This window comes from Equus asinus, chromosome 12, assembly GCF_041296235.1.
Source record: "Equus asinus isolate D_3611 breed Donkey chromosome 12, EquAss-T2T_v2, whole genome shotgun sequence".
Taxonomy (NCBI): Eukaryota; Metazoa; Chordata; class Mammalia; order Perissodactyla; family Equidae; genus Equus; species Equus asinus.
The window spans coordinates 76701411-76724681 of NC_091801.1; the positions used below are offsets into that span (position 1 = coordinate 76701411).

The 23271-nt window shown below is 51.9% G+C and overlaps 1 long non-coding RNA gene across 8 annotated transcripts in view; it reads left to right on the plus strand.

Moving 5' to 3' along the window:
- LOC106824837 (uncharacterized) overlaps window positions 1-23271 on the plus strand; it is a 64366-nt gene that overhangs the window by 29594 nt on the left and 11501 nt on the right. For 3 of the 8 annotated variants that reach the window (XR_011493387.1, XR_011493390.1, XR_011493391.1), the window contains one exon: window positions 9466-14841. This is a non-coding gene — a long non-coding RNA (uncharacterized lncRNA). Of the gene's footprint in view, window positions 16673-23271 lie in introns of those variants that run through there. The other 5 variants (XR_011493388.1, XR_011493392.1, XR_011493386.1 and 2 more) reach the window with 3 other exon arrangements.

Genomic DNA, 23271 nt, shown 5'->3' on the forward strand with positions numbered 1-23271 from the left:
GCATTGCTCTTTGCTCCTTCGTTCTGAGGGAGACCTCTTGAAGCAAAGTTTGGAGGGTTTGTCACAGTTTCAGGGCGACAGATCTAAAATTAGAGTGAGGCTGGAGTGCACAGAAATTTAAATTATATACATGCATATGTTCAGGATTTTTTTCTGATTGTAAAAGCAAATCAACTCCTATTAATTATAATTGTTGGAGTGCAAGTGGAAGGGCTCCCACCAGAGCTAGCTTACACAAGAGGGAGAATTACTGGGAAGAGACTGGGGTTGTTCTCGGAACCAGGGGACAGGAATACAGCCCGGCCCGGGGACGTGGGAAGCCCGAGCCTGAAACGCAGCAGGATTCTCTCTGGCCTGCTCTTGGCTCTGCTTCTGTTTGGAAAACAGTTCTTTCTCCTCTATTCCAATTTCATCCGGCTGCCATCAACTTTGAAGAGAGGTGGTCAGTTTCATGTACAAAAATCTGCGGAAAGGTTTTGATTTGGAGCATTTTATTCGCGTGTCCACACCTAAGCAGTCACCTGCAGCCTGCAGTGTGGTCATGTGGCACACACACATGGCAGCTCTTGTGTTCCCAGGTCAATGAGGCGGCAGGTTCCAAAAGAAGTGCTGAGGGCAGGGCCAGCCATTCTATAAAACTTCCACGCACGTGTGCACCAGAGAACATTTGGACAAAACAAAAATCATTAAGAACAAAAGTGGAGAACACAACCGACGCTGCTCCCAGAGGCAACCAACTAGAATATTCTAGTATATTTCTTCACTGAATTTTCCAAATGCGTGTTGTACTACATGGTTGAAACCACATCACAGATACTCAGTTAAGGTCCGGCTAACAGAAACAAATGCTAGGTCTCAGACGGAAGATGACATGAAGAGGGGTTTACTGTCAGATAATATTCAGACCAAGGGGTTCGTTAGTTTTTCCAACTGAAAACCAAACCCTAAGCAAAACACAAAAATTCAGGGCAGTGGTTATGAATTTAAAAGGTGTGGGGCATGAACTTATACAAAGGGATCTCTTGAACACACGACACTTCATACGCCATGCCCCTGGTTAACTCTCTGCTGCCTCTTGAATAAAACCCAAACCTTTTGACTCAGCAAACATGGCCTTGTGTCAATGGGCCCCCCGGCCTTTTGCCTCGCTTCCATCTGAAACTCTAGGCAAATTCAACTGTTTGAAGTTCGCTCACTGATTCATTTATTTAGTTGCTCATTCATTCCACGTTTACTCAGACAGGCATCAGAGATACAGAAATGAGTAAGACACCTTCGCCTTGCTCAGGGAGCTCCCAGCCTAGCAGGGGGAGAAAATGAGCAATTAGGAGATACCAAAGGATAGTGAATGCCATGATGGTGGGAAGCCCCCTGTTCTGGGGGCGTGCCAAACCTTAACGACCTGATAGAGTTCTATAGGGGAGAGGTGGGGAAGGCCAGTTGTAACTTGATTTGGCTCATAGAGCCAAGAGCTGGTAAATCTCATCGTCTTTCTGTTCCAATTTTTCTAGGAAGTTGGCACTTAAAACTTTAGGACCACCTCCCCTGGGCTCTCCGCTCCTCTTTGCTGTCCATTTCTTTAGCCTCCTCCAGCTCCCCAGAGAGGAAGTGACACGGGAGAGGGGGCCGTGTCTCTGCCTCCTGCCCACTCCAGCCCCTGCCCTCCTGTGCCTGTTCCACATCATGGTGTCCCCATCTCCATTTCCTCCGGCCCCATCCGTTCCGTTTTCAGCTCCCACCAACATCACCCGAGCTAATGAGTTAGGCCTGTCTGTGATGCGTCTGGGCCATTATGCCATTCTCAAAATCGACATTGCACTTTTCCAGTCTTTGAGTTGCCTTCTGCGTGTGTAATTGCAAAGAGGATCTTTTTCCTTTTGGGTCCACTGCTTATTTCATAATGGAGCCACAATAGGAAAATGTGTCTAGTCGGTGAAATTGATTGTGGAGAGCGCTTGATGCCTCTGCTGAGGTGACTGCACCCAGGTCGTTCTGACTGTAGCAGAGAAAAGATGCTCCTGACCCTCAGAAGAACAAGGGTCTGGGTGATCAGCTGAGGAGTCAGGCATGGCCCTGGACTCTGACGTGAGATGGGAACGCGTGTGTACGTATGCATGCACGTGTGTGCACGCCCATCTTTGGATGTGTGCTCCTCTGTGTGTCCATGCGTGTGTGCAGATGTGTTTACACAGATACCTGTGGGCCTGAGGAGGTGCTGGCATGAAGGTGATTGTGCATCCCAGATGTTGTAGGAAGGCCAGCATTCATTCACTCATACATTATTCACCAACAGCAAAGATGATTGGATTCCGACTCTGTGCCAGGTTCTGAGCTAACAGTGGGGATTAAAAAATGAACTAGTTGAGATTTTTACCCTGAAGCAATACACACAGTCAAAAGCATGGTTTCTTGACTTCCACGTGATTGACATTTTGGACCAGTTCATTCTTTGGGCGGGGGGCCAGGGCTGTCTTGGATATTGTCAGATGTTGAGTAGCATCCCTGGCCTCTATCCATGAGATGCTAGTAGAACCCCCCCCCCCAGTTGTGACAATCAAAGATATCCCCCAGACAATGCCAAATGCCAACTAGGGGGCAGAATCACTTCCAGTTGAGAAGTGCTGTTCTCAAAAATGTTCAAGCAAGTAATTTTTGATGGCGTCAAGGATGACCTTTGATAGAGACTTGTAGTGATGCTCTGGGAGCAGAGGACAGGGTGAGGTGCTCCATCCTTGACTGTGAAAGGGGGCAGGGAAGGGCGAGGAGGTTTGAAGGGGCAGGTGATATTACCCCAGGCCACTTTAACCGACACTTCCCTGGAAGGCAGTGCTGGATGGTGCAGGTGTGGAGGGCCTGAGTACAAACCCGGCTCCCAGCCAGCTCACTACCTGGTGCAGGGTGGGGGAGCATCTCCTGGGGACTCACAGAGCCGGTGCTCCCCATCCAGGATGGACGTAGGTGGGCACAGGGGGAAATAACATCACTGGGGCTGTGGGAGAGGGAAGGAGGGAGGAAGGTCAGAGAGGGGAAGAGCCCTGGTATCCTTCTGGAATGGACTCTGGATGTGGGTGGCTTCCTGGGCAAGGGGAGGGCCACTTTAGGCCATCACCTGGGCAAGAGTTTCAGATAGCGGACTATACCTGCACGCCCTCCCATCTATTACAGACAAGTGAAAAGCACGTGGCTCCTAGGAGGTGGCCATTTAATCAGAGGAGGGGCAGCGCACACTCCAGGTCTCCCAGTCTGCATCTGCTGGAGGCTTTCTGCTTCCTCCATGAACTGGTAGAAAAAGTTGCAATGACCGAGGCCTGGAGACTAGCCATCTGCCTTCCGTACATCCATGCTCTTCCTGTGGCCACAGAAGCTTCCATTTCAGGCTCTCTGTCTGCCTCAATTCCTGTTTCCACTGTTCAGGCTCGGGGCAGCCCTCGCCCCTGCTCTGGTGATTCCTGCTTTCCAAACGCTCTGGCCATAACATCACACTGGGGAAGCTTTGCTCTCTGGTCTGTGAGGGGCAAGGTCACCAACTAGGGGCAGGGGTCAGGTGTCACCTGTCAGTTGGTGAGGAAAGCATGGCTCCTCAGGAAGGAAGCTCCCAGGGAGAAAGGACTGGGCTTTCTCTGTTTTAATTTTCCTTTTTTGGATACAGGGATGATGTCTGGGATTACAAAAGGAGAGTGAAGTGGGGCTCACCCCCTGTGGCCCCTGTTGTGAATGGACTACCTCCCCCCACCATCTAATTGAAATACCACTTTGGATTTTATATATAGTAGATGGATGGGGCGGGTGAAAGTGGATTCTTCAAGGAGAGCCCCACAGGCTTGGAGGAGAGATTCCCATTTATTAAGGTCCCTGTGCCCTGGTGGGGGCCCCAAGGGCAGGCTCTGGTGGGCAGTCAGCCCTTGTGGGGAAACGGCCTCCTTCGGAGCTGCTGAGATCTGTACAGTTCATTCAGCCCCGAGCACACAAGGGGGACCCACAGGCCTGGGAGAGACCTGGTCTGTGTCTGGTGAGACCACACGGCTTCATGTCTGTGCCCTCCAGGGACCAAAGCCCTGCCTGGCACACAGCAGGTGCTCAGTTAACGCTGCAGTAAATGGGACAGACTCATCTAGTCTGATCCACACCACTACATCCCTTCGTGATCTCGGGAATGCCTCCCTGCTCTCATCTGCAAAGTGGGAATCTTTATTTGATCTTGCAGAGTTTTTAAGATTAAAACTTTAGATGGATACACAAATGAAAGAACCAAAGGTTAGAAAGTTGCCTCTCTGTTGCTCCTTCTCGAATATTCCAAATGTGAATGTAGAGGCTAAAAGCGGGCATTTTCCCACAGGCATTGTTGAATTCTAATAGTTTTCTGTGCTGTACAAACATACATTATCCCCCTGGGGCTCGGAGAGCTATTTGCATCTTGAACAACAACAACAAAAATACAGATCCTGAATATTTTAATTTTTCCGGAACCGACTTTTGTGTCAATCAAGTTGTTCAGAACATCCTAGGGTGTCATCACCTGGAGATAGTTTTTGTAAAGAGAGCTAGCTGGTGGTGGAGGGAGCGGATTTTTGTCCTTTGTAAGTCAGACCGGTTACCTCCCGTTTTCTCCCCCAGTTGTTGGTGAGGGTGTCCCAGCTGTGCTGGAGGGAAATAGGCTGGAGGGTCCAGGGCTCCTCCTGAGGCGGGCGGGTGTCCAGGTGGCGAAGGTAGGGGTGAGAGGGTACATTCCAGTTTCCCAGGGCTGCTGTAACAAATTATGCAAACTTGCAAATGTATCCTTGTACAGTTCTGTAGGTGAAAAGTCTAAAACCCAGTGTGGGCAGGGTTGCATTCCTGCTGGGGGCACTAGAGGAAAATCCGGTTCCTTCTGCATTCCTTGGCTCCTGGCCCCATCACGCTGACCTCTGCTTCTGTCGTCAAATCCCCTTCTGACTCTGAGCCTGCTGCTTCCCTCCTGTAAGAACCCTGCAATTACCATGGATTCACCTAGATGGTATAGGATAATCTGTGTGTCTCAAGATCCTTAACGTAATTGCACTTGCAAAGTCCCTTTTCCCACATATTTACAGGTTCCAGGGACCAGGACGTGGACATTTTTGTGGGGGGGGCCTTGTCTCAGCCTACCAGGGAGGGTCATTTCCAGAGAGCCTGGGGCAGAGGTTGGCTCAGGTGGCCTGGCCGGGAGGGCCGTCTCTCAGTTTTGAAGCTCAGGGCTCCCGGGCTGGTCGGTACTAATGGAGGCAGCATTTCCAGACACAGCTCTCCATCCCTGCCTCCGTGTCTCTGGGGACAGGCTTTGGGGACCAGGCCTCTCTCATTCCACCCACCTGGTGGGAGTCGTGCACACGCTGTGGGATGAACCTTCTGAGATCTCTGATGTGGAGTCTTGGGACAGGCTACTCTCATTCTCGAACCCCACCTCGCCCTTGGCAGTTCTTCATTTACTCATGTATTCATGTGTTCATTCACTGCGTATTTATTAGGTACCTATTCTGTACCAGGCACTGTTCTAGGGGGTAGGGATACGTCAGAGAAGAAAACAGGTGGATGATAAATATCTGTGTAATGAGTGCACAGATTGTTGACAGACCACGCTTTGAGGTTCTTCATTCCCCGTCATCTCCCTCCAACTGGGGCCACTGACCCTCTCCCGTGCCAATCCACCACCCTCCCTTCCAGCCCGCCCATCCTCCACAGAGCAGCAGAGAGCTCCTTGTAGACCACAGACCCAACCCTGCCAGGCGTTACTTTGCGCGGTTCAGAGGTTCACACACGGAGGACGATATAGAGTCTGCATTCCTAGGCATGCTGCCCAAGGTCAACCGCGATTTGGTCTCTGCCTCCCTACCCGTGGTCTCCTCAGTCCTGGTTCCTACCTCTGCATGCCTGTGGCATCTCATACGTGTCTCTGTTACTGGGTCCGTCTTCCTAAGGCATCACTAGGACTCCCAACCCAGCTGCTGGACTGTGGCAGGTGTGCCTGACCCATGTACTGGGGTCCTGGTGCTGCATCACAGGCTGGGTTTGCTGGTGAGAAGTAACTGATGCGGTGGGTTTTGCAGGCAGCATGATCTAATACATAGACCAGATTCCATCGCCAGCTAGCTCTGGTGTGACCATGGACTTCACCTCTTCCCCCTGGGAAAACGGGCTAACGATCCCCACCTGGAATGAACTTCAGGGACACTAGATTCAACTGCTTTTCCAGTTGCGTGGTTGTCTTTTGGTATTCTGCAAACTCTGAGCAAAGGTGTGGATTTCCTTCCCTGGCTGCATCTAAACCACCACATGGTACCCAGAATTTGCCCCACCTGTGCTCATTAAGGGACCATATTCATTCTCAAGTTCCATTTTGACTTCAATTCAGCTGCAAATTCAGGTCTTGCATTCACTCATAGACCCCTCCAGGGCTCCTGGCTCTCCGGTGGACTTTGCATGCCATACGGGTTTAATGGTCATGACTGCCTACAGGTCAGATGTTATTGTCATCGTCTGATGGGGCAGGAAGTGGGGCCACGGAGAGATGCTCCTTCCACCAGACCGTGGCCTTAGAGAGGAGGGCGGCAGACTCGAGTTGTGGGAGAGTGCAGCCAGGGGTGGCTGGACATAGCCCCTTCCCCTGACCTTGGGCCAGAAGCCAGGAACACATGGAAGGCTGGACGGGGAGCCAGCATGAGCATATTTTCTGGGTGGGAATTTTGAGTCTCCTCATTTCTGTCACTGAATGAAATGCATTTGTTGCCTTGCCCTGGTGACCATGGTTTTCATTCCTTCTTTGAAAATGCTTCTGGAACAATAGCTATTTGAGAAGATTTATTGCTGAAGTGAAAGCTCTAAGAAGTTGAAATTAGGAAATTTCTGCTGGGGTAGAATATAGTTTCTCGTGCTGGAGCAGGCCTGCTCCTTGGAGAATGGGGCGTTTGGTAGGGGAGGATGAGGAAGGGGGCACAGTGGAGCCCCAATTGTAATCACCACTGTTATTGGCAGAGCCCTCGGTCCCCTTTGGGCCCCTGACACTGCCCCCCAACATACATATTAAGAAGGTGACGTATTTTCCAAACCTCCATTCTCAAGCTTGTGTTTTGAGGGATAATGGGAGACTATAGTTGCCCAAAGATACCAGCTGTCTTGAGATGGATGTACTCTATAATCCTGAGAAGAGGAACAGTGGTTGGCCTTTCGGAGAAGGGAAGAGGCATGAGCAGAGGGAAGCTTCTGGAAAGTGGGTGGGTGGATAGATAAACAGAAAACAAGGATGCATGATGTGGTCCTGGGGTGAAGGGCACAGGCTTGGGAGGCAGACTGCCAGATGTGAGTCCTGCATCACTCCTCCCCAGCGACATGGCCTCAGGAAAGGTACTTGCCTTGCTGTGCCTCAGTTGATTTATCTGTAAAGTGGGGAAGTGGTAAAACACCAACTTACCAAGTTATTATGGGGACCCAATAAGAGGGTGTTTAGAAAATGTAACCTGTTGGAACAATGCCTGGCAAATAACAAGTGGTCAAAAAATGTCCACTCTTGTTATAAGTGAATTAAAATATCTAGGGCCAGCCCTGGTGGCCTAGTGGTTAAGTCCGGCACACTCTACTTCGGCAGCCTGGTTTTGGTTCCCATGTGTGGACCTACATCACTCATCTGTCAGTGGCTGTGCTGTGGTAGTGGCTTACACACAAAAAAGGGAAGATTAGCAGTAGATGTTAGCTCAGGGCAAATCATCCTCAGCAAAAAAAAAAAAAAAAAAATCAATCTAAGCACGGTTGACGAGTTAAAAACACTTAAGCCCAGAATGATGTGTTGTTTGCATACGAGATAATTGCGTATCTCAAATTCTGGGAGGTCACAGGAGAATGTAAGAGGGAAGACTCGTATCTGTTTGAAAGGAGAGATCAATCACACTGTCGGAGGGGAGGGTATAGTGTTATATTTTTTGAAAGTACCCTGAACTGACACAAAATGCCACATCGTAGCATTCAGTAAAAGGGTGTCATTTAACAAGGGGCAGAAGGGACCCCTGCCAGGCTTTCATCTAACCTCTCCCCTGTTTTCCGTTTTGCATGGATCAAACAGCCTCAGAGACAGAAAGTGATTGTGTAGACGGAAAGCCAGAGGGGTCCAGACAGGACAGGCCCTTGGCATCTCGCCTCCCAGAGCACAAGGTGTTTGGAAAGTAGGTAATCACCCCCCAACTGTGAGTATCAGGGAAACGAAAGTGTAGCACCAGCTGGAAACCATGACTAAACCCATTTTCCTGCTGTCTCTTGCCCCTGGGTTATTAGCACGTGCCCTCAGGTCTTGAACAAGAGAGAGACAGACACACAGCCTCTTTCTTCCTCAGTGAAGGTCCCTTCCCCTCCAACCCTTGAATTCGTTCCTGAATCACCAGCAGGGGATTCTGAGGGTGGGTGTTTCCGTGCGCAAGTAGGAGGGAGATGGCCCAAGGGTGCGGGGAGGTGGCCCTGCCTGGCCCCAGGGAGGTGAGGGGATACATGTCTGGAGCAGATTCTAGGGAGGCGTCCTGGGGCTGAACCCCCCTCCGCCCAAGCAGGACCTTGCATTCTGCCCCTCCCCCTACAGCCGGCCCCACAGCCTCTGTGGCCCAGGCATCAGTGTGTGCAGATGGGCCACCTGCTCGAGCCCTCGCACCAAGTTCCTGGTGAGCTGCACGGTGAGGATTAGAGCTACCTCAAAGGACACTCTGCGTCCCCTTGACTGTCCTGGAGCCTCGTGGCCCCACGAGGCTGCTGCGCTCTTGCAGCTTCCTCATGCGCCGCCCGAGGGGAGCTGGGACAGCAGCTGCTCACCACCTCTCAGCAGCCCCTTTGCTGTCCTGGTCTGACACTGACCTTCTGGGCTATTTAATCTTTGATTCCCTGCTCTCTCTTTCGGTCTTTGTTTTGCTCTTCAGAAATGATGCTCCACAATATTAGGACTGTGCAACTGGATTTCTGCGACGGAAAATGTGGTGATGTTTTCCAAACATCAAGGAAGGAGTCATAAAGTGACTCAAAGAGGAAAATGGGGCATTATAGAGCAGGGGACTTCACTGGAAAAAAACACAACCAGCCTAGGACGGCGGAAGGCCTTGAGTAAGAAGATGAGTGTCTTGATATACAAATTAAATTAAATTAATCAAATAAATTTAAGATACATATATACAACTGAAACATATCTAAGTATTTAAAAATACACATACCTATATTGCTGCGATATTAACAAGATAATAAAGACCAGACCACAAGTAGCCAAAATGTCAATGATATTTATTATAGCTGAAAATAGCCAAAAATCAATCATAGAGTTCACACCCATTTAGCACCCCTTGCGCCCTGGGAACAGCTCAAGCGTTTTCCTCTTCTCCAGCCTAGAGGAGGTGTTCGAAATTGTGTTTTATAGCAGTCAGCATTCTTCAGCAATTATTTCCAGCTCTCTGCCCTCTGGTAAGGTTGCATTCCTAACTTCTTTAGGTGTGGCCACGCGACTGGGCCTGGTCAATGACATGTGAGCAGAATTGACAACGTTACGTCTGGGTGGAAGCTGTACGTGCCGGTGAGCAATTCCCCATGTTTCCTTCCCGCTGTCAGTCACCGACCATGAGTCAGACGGTGGCTGCTCCGTCTGCCTGCCCTGGAGTGAAGACGTTGTGGAGTGGAGCCCCCGGCCCACCCTCCAGGGACACCTAGCGTAAGAGAGAAGCAAAGCTCTGTGGTTTCAAGCCGCTAAGATTTTGCATTGTTACACAACATGACCTAGTCTATTCTGATACAGCGCATTGTATTTTTTTTGCAGACACCTGGCTTCTATTTTGTGTGTCTGGCTCTTGACCACATGTTTATTGACCTTTATGATTTCTCACCTCCCCTAACTCTCAGGGAGCAATCACAGCTCATGGCCTGAAGGTGCTTTAAGCACATTTTCCTTCTGTCCCCATTCCAGAAGCTGAGGGGAAGCAGACCCTAAGCTTGAGGGTGCTTTGGATCATTTCCTCCCCAAGCTGTCCTGCCAAAAATCTCTCCTCTCACCCTGCCAGCCCAGACCTCAATCTCTTCATTGTTCTTGCTGTCAGTAAATTTTATAAGTATTATAAGTCTATTCTCGTCAATATACTTGAGCTCCAGTATTGCTGGAAACAGAGAAGTAAAGAAGGATGTATTATAATCTCCCCAATGGGAGCTTGAGTTTGTAAAGGGATTGCTGTGGTTTCTTAATTCCCTGAAGACATGAATCTCCCAGGGGCGTGTCGTGTTTCCATTGCTATTGTCAGTGCCGTTGAGTCGATTCTGACTCCAGGACCCTGTGGACAGCAGAGCGGAACCCTGCCGGTCTTTTTACGCCATCCTCTCACCTTCCAGTGCTGTATCAGACGTGCTCCACTGCTGTTCACAGGGTTTTCATGACCAATTTTTTTGGAAGAGGGTGGCCAGGTCCTTCTTCCTGGTCTGTCTGAAATCCGTCCACCATGGGTGACCCTGTTGGTATTTGAAATACCAGTGGCATAGCTTTCAGCATCACAGCAACACACCGTCGTCACAATATGTCAACAGACAGACGGGCAGTGTGGCTCCCCGACGGGGAAACGAACCCGGGCCACTGTGGTGAGAGTGTGGAATCTTCACCACTGGACCACCAGGGATGTGTTTCCACAGTCAAGTTGATCAATGTGTCTTTTCCACCATCAGGCTTGTTCTGGTTGACTCTGGAGTAGTTGGTACCAACAGTTCAGTAAGAGTTGAGCCAACCTTGGGGACCTTTAGTGAGAGGCCCCGTTAGTTGTAGAGATATTTCCTAGCTAGGATGCCCCTGGAAGCCGAAGGAGCTGAAATGAGGAGCTGTATTTACATGGTTTATATGGACAGTCATCTCAAAGGGCAGGAGTGAGGAAGCTGGGTGAGTGGACCTGGGAAGAAGGAAAAGCCCTTATAAGGGGTGTCACAGGGCGGCTGCTGAGGGCACTGGGGGCTCCGTTCCTCCAGGACCGTCTGAGAAACAGGATGCTGCCCAGAACCATCAGTAGGAGGGCAAGAGGTTCCCATCCCCCTTCCTGGAGCGTACCCCTGAGTTGCTCACAACCCCCACGTCTGAGCTATCCCTCAGTGTCACTGCGGGAACAGTGCACCCACAAAGTGTGGACACTGTGCATACTCATGGCCAGACTCTGCTGGCACAAAGGGAGCTGAAGACCCCAGAAACGTCCACACCGGCTACAGATGAAATCTGAGCCAAGGCTGAGAAGGTGAGTCAGAGGGACAGTCACGTCCGCTTCTGATGCAAGGCTCTGATGCAATTTGTAATAAAAATATATGTGCCGGGTATTTTTACACAGCACGGTCTTCCTGGAAAGGCCAGCTGATCAACAGCCCTGACCCTGACGTGGGGGAACGTGGGTAAGGCGGGGAAGTGCATGTTCTCTAGAAGGTGGCACACCCACCTTACACTGGCTTCCATTGTCAGATCCTGGCTGTCCTCTCTGACTGGGGAAACTGAGGCGACGCAGCTGACTTTCCGGGCACTATATTCTTGGCATTTTTCTAACTCTTCACTCCAGCCCCCTCAGGCCAATGTCCATGTCTGGTTCCACCTGGGCTTGGATCCCCTGTCCACTGGTCACACCTGCAGACAGCACTGTCGCTCAGCGCAAACTGTACCTGAGACCCAGGCAGGCGGGCTGACTGGAGACGCTCTGGCGCAGAAGCGATGGGCGCCCTGAGATGTGCGTGCTCTCCTGCGTGATGTGTCTCAGCCACGCGGAGACGAGTGATCAGGATTGCCGCTGGCAGGGCTGCTGTATTCTCGTTTCGTTTTGCAATATACCATCTGTAGGAGAGAAATGGATTTTTAAAATAAATGAGCTTTGTGTAACATGTTTACATATGTATGGTGCCATTATTAGGCTTTGCAAATGCCTTTCTTCCCCGAAGAGCTGTCAGAGCCAGGGCTTCTCTGCGGCTGAGATGTAGGGCTCATGACTGGGGTTCCACAGGAGGGATGTGGCAGGAGGCCTGCCAAGCCCCTCTTGAACCCTCCGAACTCCTCTGCCTCGGGGAGTCCTGGCCCTGGGGGACCATCCTCTTTGGAAAGCCTTCAGGGGGGTTTTCCCAGGCAAAGAGAGAGCTGTGGATGCTTTTCTGCTCTTGGACGAAGACAGATATAACATTAGACACGCATGTTGAAATGTACACCTGAGGCACAAACAGCAAGAGTACTGGGACCCATGGGGGTCTTGGTTAACACAACCACAAGATGGATCATTGGTATGAGAGAGCTGCTCACAAAAATGGAGCAGACAGAATTCTAAGATGACTTCTGTGATGGTTAGTTTTCTGTGTCCGCTCTGCTGGGAGAAAGGACCTGCTGTGAGGATGTTTGGTAGATGTGACTAGCATCGTTCCTCAGTTGACTGTAAGTACAGGGGATGATCCTTGGTAGTGTAAGTGGGCCTCATCCAATCAGGTGAAGGCTCTAGGGGAAGGACAGGTTTCCCAAGAAGAAGAAAGTCTGCCTCAAGACTTCAGCATCGGTTCCTGCCTCCGTCTCCAGCCTGCTGGCCTGCCCTACAGATTTCAGACTTGCCAGCCTCTGCAACCGTGTGAGCAATTGCTTAAGATAAATCTCTTAACGTCTATATATGTTTATCAATATGTCTGTGTCTGTGTCTTACTGTCTCTCTCTATATCTATATAACCTCTTGGTTCTTTGCTCTGGAGAACCTTGACCGGTACACCCCCAATAACACTTGCCCCTGTGTATTGTCTTCCCCTTGAGTTTGGGTGGAACCTGTGACTATGTGACATGTCACTCTTGCAGTTATGGCACTAGGACTTTACAGGTGTAATTAGGGTTCCACGTTAGTCGACTTTAACCTAGGGAGATTATCTGGGTGTGCCTGACCTAATCCCATGACCTCTTTAAATCTCGGTCTGAAAGTCAGACCCAGGAAGTCAGAAATTTGGGAAGGATTTGATGGGCCATTGCTGGCTTGAAGAAGGAGGGGTCACGTGGTAAGGAACATGAGTGGCCTCTTGGAGTTGAGAGTGACTCTTGGCTGACAGCTGGCAAGGAAGTGGGACCTTAGTCCTACAATTGCAAGATACTGGATCCGCCCACAAGACTGAATTTAGAAGCAGATTCCTCACCAGGGTCTGCGGACAAGAATTCGGTCTGACCACACCTTCCTTTCAGCCTCGCGGTGCCCTGAGCGGACAACCCAGACATAAACTCTGCCTGACCTGTGACTTACAGAGCTGTGAGCTCATAAATGGGGGTTCTTCTAAGCTCTAAGGCCGTAGCTATTTTTCTCACAACAATAGAAATCTGATACAAAAGCAAATACAATCTTAGGTTGCATTAATAGAAGTAGGGTTGAGGAGAGACTCCTGGGGAACTTGGTTTCACCTCTGGGAGCCACGTTTCTGGAGGGCCATGTCCAGATTAGAGAGTGAGGGAACGGGGTAGGGTTGGAACGCATGTTCTGGGCAGGACTGACGGAGGAGCAGCGACTGTTAATGGCGGAGAGGAGGGACCTGGGGTGTGCTCACTGGCTCCGTACACCTGGAGAACTAAGTGCAGAGGTCAGCCCAGCATGTGCGCCTGGACAAATGGTCACCGGGAGGCAGATGTCTGTGGGCCAGAGAGTAACGTACAGAGTTTCTTCACGCCTGACCCAAATGCGCTACTTGATTATGCAGGCCCATAGCCCCTATAAAGTGGCCCCAAGTGCTTCTGGAAGCTTCTGGCTCTTTTGACATTTGCTCACAGGTCTTGACTCCTTGGAACTCGGGTGAACTTAGGCCAATGGGAAACCACTCTCGGTGCAAACGTGAGGCTTGCTCAGAGTTGTTCCCTCGGGTGACCAAGGCTGTCTTGCCAGTTCAGCTCCTTGGGCCTGTCTCCATCTTCTTCAGGAGTTCTCCCCAAGATGAGTCTTCAGACCTTCAGGGAAAAGCATTCCTGGGAGCTTCCAGACAAGGCTGAACCCAATTTTGAGTTCCAACTGGGACGCTTGTAATCATACCTTGCAGGTAACCAAGTGTCTCCCTCCAGAACTGCGTTGGATGTCATGCTGATGTCCCATCACAGATGAGGATGGGGAGGCCACTACGAGAGGGGAGGTGACTTGCCTGAACAACGCAGCTATTCAGGGCCAACGCTCAGCCTAAACCACTCACGTCAGGCTCTTAACCGAATGCTTCTGCACACTCTGTGGCCTCATGCTCACCAATGACTGCCTTCATCCCTGCCATCCTTAGGCCAGGGCAGCCAGATCTGATGCCGTGTGCCTCACCCCTCCCCGCAAGAATGAGGACTCCCTGAGCCCAAAAGAGGTGCCCATGTAGAGTGTGCGTTCCACCTTCTAGAACATGATCTGGATGCTCAGGGTGTAGAATTCCCAAAGTCTGATTTAGGGTCGTGCAGTCCTCTACCCATGTATGACTTCCCACGGGCAACCAGTGCAGCTAGTATGCTCACCTTTAGGCCCCGGGGTCAACGAAGGTGCTGCCTAGGGCGGGGTGTCTGGCTTTGGGCGATCACATGCATGAACTCAGGGCCCTTTGAGATATGGGATGGGAAGATGGGAGGTGGTGGGAAGAAAAGGGAGAAGCAGGCTGCAGGCCAGGAGCCTCCATTTATATCCCAGGCTCCAGGCTCTTCAAATGTCTGAGACAGGCTGGACTGTCTATCTATCTTTATCTGTCTATCCATCTATCTATCTATCTATCTATCTATCATCTATCATCTATCTCTCTTTCTCTCTCTCTGTCTAATCTATCATCTATCTATCTATCTATCCATCCAACCATCTATTCATCTATCTATCATCTTTCTCTCTCTCTATCTACCTATCATCTATCCATCCATCTATCTATCATCTCTCTCTCTCTAATCCATCTTTCTATCTATCTATCTATCTATCTATCTATCTATCTATCTATCTTCTCCTTCCTTCTTTCTCTCCATCTCCCCCTTCCTTCCTCCTTCTTCCTTCCTTCTTCATCTACATATTCCCCTTGGAAAGAGGCAGGTCACTCGGGATGCAGGAGGAGAACTGACTCCTGGCCTCTTGACATCTTTCATCAGGGCTCTGAGGGGTGGCCCAGAGCCCATGCCTCCAGCAGCCCACAGTGGAAGCAACCCAGGACAGGGACAGGTGGAGCTTCTGGTCAGGGCCTGGCCGCGGTGCAGGGAAAGCCCGGGAGGCTCAGGAGGCTGGCCTGGGGGCAGGAAAGAGTCTTACAGGCAGAGTAGGGGGGCAGGAGCCACCAGGTCTGTCCCAGGCCCTTCTGTTCATCCTCTCAGGACCACCCCCCAACCCTCACCCACACTCATGACTTCAAATCACCTTTCCTTGAATATTTATTTCCAGTCCAGAAATCTCCCTAATGCTCTAGACCAGGGGCTGGCACTTGCTTTGTAAGTAAAAATCTATTGGAACACAGCCATACCGGTTCCTCTGCATGGCATCTGTGACCTCTTTCCAGCTATAACTGCAGAGTGAATTGAGGTAGCAGAGACTGTATGACCGAAAGGCCAAAAATATTTACTACCTGGTCATTTATAGAACGGTTTGCTGACTCCTGCTCTGGACCCAAACATCTGACTTCTCTACACAGTTTCTTTGGCCTTCCCATGAGACCCCACACCCACACTGGCCAAATGACTGTCTCATCCTTCTGTTTCAGAGGCCCCTCCCTCCATCCATGTGTCTAGACCAGAAACTCCGGAGTCATCTGTGACTTTCCCTGCTTCTCCCTCTAACCAGCCATCCACTCCCTCTTCCAGTGCCACAAATCCAGTGTCTAATGAGCTCCTACAGGGCTCGCCCAGTGCCCTGACACCCACCAGAGGTCCCCTTGAGCTGTGTGCAACAGCTTCCTCAGCATCTCCTTGCTCTAGCCTGGTCCTCTCTCTATCCTGCCATCAGAGGACCTTCCTAAAGCGGAACGTCATTACGAGAGACTTCATCGACTAGTAGTTTCTCTCAGGAGAGCCTAGCTTGTCGTGAGCTCTCTGAGGCCACCCCTGCCCAGGCTCTTGCCTCCCAATGCCCAGCCTCGGCCATCGATTCTCCGTTTCTGGAATCTGCCATGCTCCCGCTGGACTCTGGGCTTTTGCACATCCTGCATCCTCCATCTGCCCTGCTCTCCAGTCCTTCCTTTGCTGGTTGACTCCAGGGAACGTCAGCGTCTCCTGCGACATTGCTTTCTCTGGAGAACTTCCCACGGTCCCACTGGCCTCAGGCCTTTACACGCCACACTTGCCCACCTGCGTTTCCACTATGCCAGCAGTTCCACCAGGGTGCGTCCCTCTGTCTGCTCACAGCGTTTTGCATAAATGAAGGGGTGGGGAGCCAAGGACTGGCCATAGTCAGCCTTCAGGAAGCAGAGGTAAGCACAGCGCCCGAGTCACATAGAGAAGCTCTGGTGGTGTGCAGGGGAGGGGTTGTAGAGCCATAGAGAAGTAGACAGTTGTGAGGCTGCCCTCCCCAGGGAGAGGCCCAGGTAAGACGTGGGAACCCCCTCACTCCCTCCCACTCCCAGGACGTTCTGGTGCAGTGGCCATTCTTTCTGTCCAACTGATGATCCCTTTGCCTCCCTTCTCTCCCCTTATCTTCATTCATTCCTCTTTCTTCCTCTTCCTCACCTCTTCTCCTCCCCTCTTCTTTCCCTCTCCCTCCCCTCTCTTCCCCCCTCCCTTCCCTCCCCCTCCTCGCTCTCCCCCTCTTGCCTCCCCTCTCCTCTCCCTTCTCCTCCTCCTCCTTCCCATATTCCCTCCACCCTTCCCTCTTCTCCTCTTTGACTCTCCCCTCCCTCCCCAATCTTTCCTCTCTTCCTCTCTCTCTCCTACAGGTGGGCAGCATTGAAATATGTTGTCCCAATGCCATGTGACCTTAGCAAATTTTGTCTGCCTTAAGAAATCAATACACTTTCATCAAGCACACACTGAGCCCCGGGCTGCCACTGTTGAGCTTCATGTGTATTACGCAGGTGCTAAGGGGTTGATGTGCGCTGTCTGATCACGTGTATCAGGCGTGCACTAAGGGGTTGATGTGCGCTGTCTGATCACGTGTATCAGGCGTGCACTAAGGGGTTGACATGCACTGTCTGATCACGTGTAGCAGGCGTGCACTAAGGGGTTGACATGCACTGTCTGATCACGTGTATCAGGCGTGCACTAAGGGGTTGATGTGCGCTGTCTGATCACGTGTATCAGGCGTGCACTAAGGGGTTGACGGGCACTGTCTGATCACGTGTATCAGGCGTGCACTAAGGGGTTGACATGCACTGTCTGATCACGTGTATCAGGCGTGCACTAAGGGGTTGACGGGCACTGTCTGATCACGTGTATCAGGCGTGCACTAAGGGGTTGACGGGCACTGTCTGATCACGTGTATCAGGCGTGCACTAAGGGGTTGACGGGCACTGTCTGATCACGTGTATCAGGCGTGCACTAAGGGGTTGACGGGCACTGTCTGATCACGTGTATCAGGCGTGCACTAAGGGGTTGACGGGCACTGTCTGATCACGTGTATCAGGCGTGCACTAAGGGGTTGACGGGCACTGTCTGATCACGTGTATCAGGCGTGCACTAAGGGGTTGACGGGCACTGTCTGATCACGTGTATCAGGCGTGCACTAAGGGGTTGACGGGCACTGTCTGATCACGTGTATCAGGCGTGCACTAAGGGGTTGACATGCACTGTCTGATCACGTGTATCAGGCGTGCACTAAGGGGTTGACGTGTGCTGTCTGATCACGTGTATCAGGCGTGCACTAAGGGGTTGACGGGCGCTGTCTGATCACGTGTATCAGGCGTGCACTAAGGGGTTGACGGGCACTGTCTGATCACGTGTATCAGGCGTGCACTAAGGGGTTGACGGGCGCTGTCTGATCACGTGTATCAGGCGTGCACTAAGGGGTTGACGGGCGCTGTCTGATCACGTGTATCAGGCGTGCACTAAGGGGTTGACGGGCGCTGTCTGATCACGTGTATCAGGCGTGCACTAAGGGGTTGACGTGTGCTGTCTGATCACGTGTATCAGGCGTGCACTAAGGGGTTGACGGGCACTGTCTGATCACGTGTATCAGGCGTGCACTAAGGGGTTGACGTGTGCTGTCTGATCACGTGTATCAGGCGTGCACTAAGGGGTTGACGGGCGCTGTCTGATCACGTGTAGCAGGCGTGCACTAAGGGGTTGACATGCACTGTCTGATCACGTGTATCAGGCGTGCACTAAGGGGTTGACGGGCACTGTCTGATCACGTGTATCAGGCGTGCACTAAGGGGTTGACATGCACTGTCTTATCACGTGTATCAGGCGTGCACTAAGGGGTTGACGTGTGCTGTCTGATCACGTGTATCAGGCGTGCACTAAGGGGTTGACGGGCACTGTCTGATCACGTGTATCAGGCGTGCACTAAGGGGTTGACATGCACTGTCTGATCACGTGTATCAGGCGTGCACTAAGGGGTTGACGGGCGCTGTCTGATCACGTGTATCAGGCGTGCACTAAGGGGTTGACGGGCGCTGTCTGATCACGTGTAGCAGGCGTGCACTAAGGGGTTGACGGGCGCTGTCTGATCACGTGTATCAGGCGTGCACTAAGGGGTTAACGTGTGCTGTCTGATCACGTGTATCAGGCGTGCACTAAGGGGTTGACGGGCGCTGTCTGATCACGTGTATCAGGCGTGCACTAAGGGGTTGACGGGCACTGTCTGATCACATGTATCAGGCGTGCACTAAGGGGTTGACGGGCACTGTCTGATCACGTGTATCAGGCGTGCACTAAGGGGTTGACGGGCGCTGTCTGATCACGTGTATCAGGCGTGCACTAAGGGGTTGACGGGCACTGTCTGATCACGTGTATCAGGCGTGCACTAAGGGGTTGACGGGCACTGTCTGATCACGTGTATCAGGCGTGCACTAAGGGGTTGACATGCACTGTCTGATCACGTGTATCAGGCGTGCACTAAGGGGTTGACGGGCACTGTCTGATCACGTGTATCAGGCGTGCACTAAGGGGTTGACGTGTGCTGTCTGATCACGTGTATCAGGCGTGCACTAAGGGGTTGACGGGCACTGTCTTATCACGTGTATCAGGCGTGCACTAAGGGGTTGACGTGTGCTGTCTGATCACGTGTATCAGGCGTGCACTAAGGGGTTGACGGGCACTGTCTGATCACGTGTATCAGGCGTGCACTAAGGGGTTGACATGCACTGTCTGATCACGTGTATCAGGCGTGCACTAAGGGGTTGACGGGCACTGTCTGATCACGTGTATCAGGCGTGCACTAAGGGGTTGACGGGCGCTGTCTGGTCACGTGTATCAGGCGTGCACTAAGGGGTTGACGGGCACTGTCTGATCACGTGTATCAGGCGTGCACTAAGGGGTTTACGGGCGCTGTCTGGTCACGTGTATCAGGCGTGCACTAAGGGGTTGACGGGCACTGTCTGATCACGTGTATCAGGCGTGCACTAAGGGGTTGACGGGCGCTGTCTGATCACGTGTATCAGGCGTGCACTAAGGGGTTGACGTGTGCTGTCTGATCACGTGTATCAGGCGTGCACTAAGGGGTTGACGGGCACTGTCTGATCACGTGTATCAGGCGTGCACTAAGGGGTTGACGTGTGCTGTCTGATCACGTGTATCAGGCGTGCACTAAGGGGTTGACGGGCACTGTCTGATCACGTGTATCAGGCGTGCACTAAGGGGTTGACGTGTGCTGTCTGATCACGTGTATCAGGCGTGCACTAAGGGGTTGACGGGCACTGTCTGATCACGTGTATCAGGCGTGCACTAAGGGGTTGACGGGCACTGTCTGATCACGTGTATCAGGCGTGCACTAAGGGGTTGACATGCACTGTCTGATCACGTGTATCAGGCGTGCACTAAGGGGTTGACATGCACTGTCTGATCACGTGTATCAGGCGTGCACTAAGGGGTTGACGGGCACTGTCTGATCACGTGTATCAGGCGTGCACTAAGGGGTTGACGGGCGCTGTCTGATCACGTGTAGCAGGCGTGCACTAAGGGGTTGACGGGCACTGTCTGATCACGTGTAGCAGGCGTGCACTAAGGGGTTGACGGGCACTGTCTGATCACGTGTATCAGGCGTGCACTAAGGGGTTGACATGCACTGTCTGATCACGTGTATCAGGCGTGCACTAAGGGGTTGACGTGTGCTGTCTGATCACGTGTATCAGGCGTGCACTAAGGGGTTGACGGGCACTGTCTGATCACGTGTATCAGGCGTGCACTAAGGGGTTGACATGCACTGTCTGATCACGTGTATCAGGCGTGCACTAAGGGGTTGACGGGCACTGTCTGATCACGTGTATCAGGCGTGCACTAAGGGGTTGACGGGCGCTGTCTGATCACGTGTAGCAGGCGTGCACTAAGGGGTTGACGGGCGCTGTCTGATCACGTGTATCAGGCGTGCACTAAGGGGTTGACGGGCGCTGTCTGATCACGTGTATCAGGCGTGCACTAAGGGGTTGACGGGCGCTGTCTGATCACGTGTATCAGGCGTGCACTAAGGGGTTGACGGGCGCTGTCTGATCACGTGTATCAGGCGTGCACTAAGGGGTTGACGTGTGCTGTCTGATCACGTGTATCAGGCGTGCACTAAGGGGTTGACGGGCACTGTCTGATCACGTGTATCAGGCGTGCACTAAGGGGTTGACATGCACTGTCTGATCACGTGTATCAGGCGTGCACTAAGGGGTTGACGGGCACTGTCTGATCACGTGTATCAGGCGTGCACTAAGGGGTTGACGGGCACTGTCTGATCACGTGTATCAGGCGTGCACTAAGGGGTTGACATGCACTGTCTGATCACGTGTATCAGGCGTGCACTAAGGGGTTGACGGGCGCTGTCTGATCACGTGTATCAGGCGTGCACTAAGGGGTTGACGGGCGCTGTCTGATCACGTGTATCAGGTGTGCACTAAGGGGTTGACGGGCACTTTCTGATCACATGTATCAGGCGTGCACTAAGGGGTTAACGTGTGCTGTCTGATCACGTGTATCAGGCGTGCACTAAGGGGTTGACGGGCGCTGTCTGATCACGTGTATCAGGCGTGCACTAAGGGGTTGACGGGCACTGTCTGATCACATGTATCAGGCGTGCACTAAGGGGTTGACGGGCACTGTCTGATCACGTGTATCAGGCGTGCACTAAGGGGTTGACGGGCGCTGTCTGATCACGTGTATCAGGCGTGCACTAAGGGGTTGACGGGCACTGTCTGATCACGTGTATCAGGCGTGCACTAAGGGGTTGACGGGCACTGTCTGATCACATGTATCAGGCGTGCACTAAGGGGTTGACATGCACTGTCTGATCACGTGTATCAGGCGTGCACTAAGGGGTTGACGGGCACTGTCTTATCACGTGTATCAGGCGTGCACTAAGGGGTTGACGTGTGCTGTCTGATCACGTGTATCAGGCGTGCACTAAGGGGTTGACGTGTGCTGTCTGATCACGTGTATCAGGCGTGCACTAAGGGGTTGACGGGCACTGTCTGATCACGTGTATCAGGCGTGCACTAAGGGGTTGACATGCACTGTCTGATCACGTGTAGCAGGCGTGCACTAAGGGGTTGACGGGCGCTGTCTGATCACGTGTATCAGGCGTGCACTAAGGGGTTGACGGGCACTGTCTGATCACGTGTATCAGGCGTGCACTAAGGGGTTGACGGGCGCTGTCTGATCACGTGTATCAGGCGTGCACTAAGGGGTTGACGGGCACTGTCTGATCACGTGTATCAGGCGTGCACTAAGGGGTTGACGGGCACTGTCTTATCACGTGTATCAGGCGTGCACTAAGGGGTTGACGTGTGCTGTCTGATCACGTGTATCAGGCGTGCACTAAGGGGTTGACGGGCACTGTCTGATCACGTGTATCAGGCGTGCACTAAGGGGTTGACATGCACTGTCTGATCACGTGTATCAGGCGTGCACTAAGGGGTTGACGGGCACTGTCTGATCACGTGTATCAGGCGTGCACTAAGGGGTTGACGGGCACTGTCTGATCACGTGTATCAGGCGTGCACTAAGGGGTTGACATGCACTGTCTGATCACGTGTATCAGGCGTGCACTAAGGGGTTGACATGCACTGTCTGATCACATGTATCAGGCGTGCACTAAGGGGTTGACGTGTGCTGTCTGATCACGTGTATCAGGCGTGCACTAAGGGGTTGACGGGCGCTGTCTGATCACGTGTATCAGGTGTGCACTAAGGGGTTGACGGGCGCTGTCTGATCACGTGTAGCAGGCGTGCACTAAGGGGTTGACGGGCGCTGTCTGATCACGTGTATCAGGCGTGCACTAAGGGGTTGACGGGCACTGTCTGATCACGTGTATCAGGCGTGCACTAAGGGGTTGACGGGCACTGTCTGATCACGTGTATCAGGCGTGCACTAAGGGGTTGACGGGCACTGTCTGATCACATGTATCAGGCGTGCACTAAGGGGTTGACATGCACTGTCTGATCACGTGTATCAGGCGTGCACTAAGGGGTTGACGGGCACTGTCTGATCACGTGTATCAGGCGTGCACTAAGGGGTTGACATGCACTGTCTGATCACGTGTAGCAGGTGTGCACTAAGCAATTGTCATGCGCTCTCTGATCAGATTCACAAGATTCCTTTGAAATGGGAATTGTCATTTATAAATGAGCATTGAGTCACATGTTATTTGGTGTGTGCAAGGTGCTGTGGAGAACGAAAAGAGCAATTTAATACATGCTCTACTGCTCTCAAAAGCACATAACCCAACAGAGGTTTAAAAAACATCCAGAAGTGTAAAAGGCAGACTGTTTAAGGATGGGGACATGCCTTAAGCCTGCTTCCTGCTGTCCCCTCTCCCACTCCATTTCCTGTTTGGTTTTCCCTTATGGACATCGTGGATCTTGCAACTTTGCTAGATGCTCAGCAGAAATATCTAGCATTCACCTCCACACAGATACTCTTCGGAATGCAACTGGTTTTCTCTCCAGTTTGATTGAGTCTCCATAAGGCATCTCAATTCCTTTTGGAATGAAGGGGTCTACAGAAATTAATAAATGATTAAAACAACCATCTGGGCATCCAGGTGCCAAGCGTGGTGCCCGACCCGTAAGAAGTACTCAGTGCAGCGAAAAAAGCTGTTCCGTGGCTGCCACTTCTCGAGGTGTAAACTTAACAAGTCATTTCACTACTTTTTATAAAATGTGCCGAGACTCCTTCCCAGCAGATGGGAGGTTAAAGACGCGGGAAAGTGCCCAGCGCTGTCTGAAATG